Raw genomic sequence first — 2682 nt, 5'->3', positions numbered from 1 at the left:
TTTTTATGTTAACAAAACTCAAATGTTTATTAGTTTGTGTTGTCATTATTTTAAGTACACGTTAGTCAAATATGTTGACTACTTGATACTTAAAAACATGTGACCCAAAACTTAAAATTTTTGAGGCAATTGATTGCCTCAATTACACTGAGTATCGGTAACTTAATATGCAAAAGTCATAAACATCTGCCATTGAACAGTATCTTGCCTGCTCCCTTTTAGCACTATGTTGAAATTAAATACATTTAAAAAAAAAAAATTACATAAATTAAAAATAATTAACAAAAACATTTATAAATTAAAATAAGTAGACCAAAAATTGTTTAGTCAGGAAAACTGTCAGAGTAATGAAAAATAATAATTAATAATATCAAAATGTGCTTTTGGCTCTCTGGCTAATATCTGAATAAGACAACAAGGCAGCAATTTGAGTGAATTACAATGCTATTTGTTTTACATTAACCAGTATCAAACAGTGAAATTTAGGTCATCTTGCGCAGCCCACAATGTTTTGGAAATAGTATTACGAAAAACATTAAAACATACAAAACATTAGTGTTGCTTTGCATTATGTTAATGAGAACAAAGGCACGTTGTATAGTTTGGACCTATTGGCTGAACACCTGTAGAGTAATCTAATAATGTTTTGAGGCATTATTTAGATGAAAGGAGAGAACTTTGAACTAGCCTTTTATAATGCTTCACCCTGCATCCTTCTTTCAGATGAGTTCCTACATAACCAAGTCATTCTTGAGGGTCTGTAACCTGGGTGACAGTTTACCACTTTCTAGACCAAATAAAATCTTTTGAGTAAATTCTAAAGTGTTGGTCAGGGCTTTGGGGTAGCTGTGGTGAAGTGCATAGATCAGTCCAAACATTACTAGGAAGGCTTCACCAAATCTGGGGAGACTGAACACGGCATCACTTTCAATGACGACAGAGATTTTCACAGGTTGGTAGTGAACTGGACTTGTTGTGTCATGGTCACTGATGACAGTGAAGAGGGCCACTTCAACACCATCAAGCTCCAACTCATCAGATTCGTCCTGAATTAATGAAAAAGAGATACTAATCACAATCTAACCCAAGAAATACAACAGACGACATATAATTTCTCATTTTACCAACTCCCACTGAGATCCAATACCTCTTTTACAAGGGAGACCTGAGTCTCACTGTAAGAGGTGAAAAACAGAAGATCCATGTTCTGCACACATAAATCAGCTAATTCACCAGAGAATCAAGTGGTGTGAGATAGACTGAAACTAAGCTAAAGGAAATACACAGGAGTAGACTAAACAAAGGTAAGTCCAAAGAGTGCATCAAAATACATGTTTGTACTTTGATGCACTGTTTATATACACAGTAGTATCTGTTAGATACTTAAGGACACTCACAGTGCAGGTTCTGAAAAATCCAGAGACATCCTCATGCAGATAGACAGGAAGGGCGTGGAGAACGGTAGTGCACTTGGTGTGGATATCATGGATTTCCTATTTCCAGATAAAAACAGAATTGTATATACTGGTGAGTTTACTGAACAACAACAAAAACAACAGTCAAATCAGAACATATGTCCACAAATAACCTGTTCACATCTTTAATACAGTCAGACAAATAGCAAACACAAAGTGGAGTAATAGCAAAATTCAAAAAGCTCATTTAAATCATTGAACCTGTCCAATGTTCCACTGGTTCAACCTATGAAATGTGTAACAATCTATTATTACCTGTTCATTGTGAATTCTTAGAATTTCAACCAGGGCATCTGCTGTCTTCCCAGTTTTTGATGCCCTGGCTGAATAAGGTCATCAGTCGAGGAAGATGGCGGTCAAGTTCAGCGTAGAATGTATTGGGCAGGTTCTGATTTGTAATCCGCTGAAACTCTGCATACAACTACAGCAGAAGGACAATACAGTTCAATTTGAAGAATCTCGCACATCTTTATAAAGCAGCAAAAAGCTGCCACATGAGTAAGAATTACAATTTTCATTTTAAACAGAGCTGATCCATATTACCTCAGACTCCATTTTTCGAGCAGGCCAGAGGTCCAAGAGCTCCTTCACAACCCTAACCCTGCACATATAGTTTAAAATATAGCGTTTCTAACAAGAAAACTGCTTGAAAGCACTCTCACTGCAGACAGGCATCTCCGTTGTGTAACTGCAGGGACAACGGGCTTGTTTGGACCCAACTATTCTGAGTCATGAGAGGGGGTTTAAAAATTTAGAGAGATTAAAATACTTTGTTTCATACTAGGCGACCGGGCGCCACCTCTAGAGCAAGTAGTATCTAACTTTTTAAACAGCCTGCGACCCTCATTACAACAACTTAATGCTAGCTCTGCAAGCGCAAAGTTTCCTTCGGGGAGAGCAGCAAAGCACATAAAAAACATGGACCGACATTTCTGCTATTCTTTTCGACACGCACCCAAAATACAACTAAATATTCGTATTTTAACAATAAACTAATATCAACATTGAAAACTTACTGTAAGTTCAGTGATGCTAGTTGCTGCCTTTAGGTCCAACTTTCTCCAGTCGTCCGTGTTGCCTCTTTGGTGCTGTTCCCGCCCATATACCTTTACTTCTTCTGTGTTTCGTATTAATGCTCATTAGCGCCGCCTTCCGCTTCGGAGGGTGAATCAGAGATTAACTCGGAATAAAAATTGATTCCTGCAGC

The 2682-nt window shown here is 37.5% G+C and overlaps 1 long non-coding RNA gene across 2 annotated transcripts; it reads right to left on the bottom strand.

The window, feature by feature from the left end:
- LOC143412314 (uncharacterized) lies at positions 1 to 2385 on the bottom strand. 2 transcript variants are annotated; one of them, XR_013099404.1, is made up of 4 exons: positions 2019 to 2385; positions 1731 to 1896; positions 1398 to 1493; positions 1 to 1046 (listed from the first exon to the last, which is right to left on the bottom strand). It is a non-coding gene; the product is annotated as an uncharacterized LOC143412314 (long non-coding RNA). The 2 variants fall into 2 exon arrangements; XR_013099403.1 differs by lacking the exon at positions 2019 to 2385 and having other exon boundaries at positions 1731 to 2010.
- Between the last annotated feature and the right edge of the window lie 297 nt (positions 2386 to 2682).

The sequence above is a fragment of the Maylandia zebra genome, linkage group LG7 (assembly GCF_041146795.1).
Source record: "Maylandia zebra isolate NMK-2024a linkage group LG7, Mzebra_GT3a, whole genome shotgun sequence".
Lineage (NCBI taxonomy): Eukaryota > Metazoa > Chordata > Actinopteri > Cichliformes > Cichlidae > Maylandia > Maylandia zebra.
The sequence above is the reverse complement of the archived record's forward strand: the minus strand, read 5'-3'. Positions and strand labels throughout refer to the sequence as shown.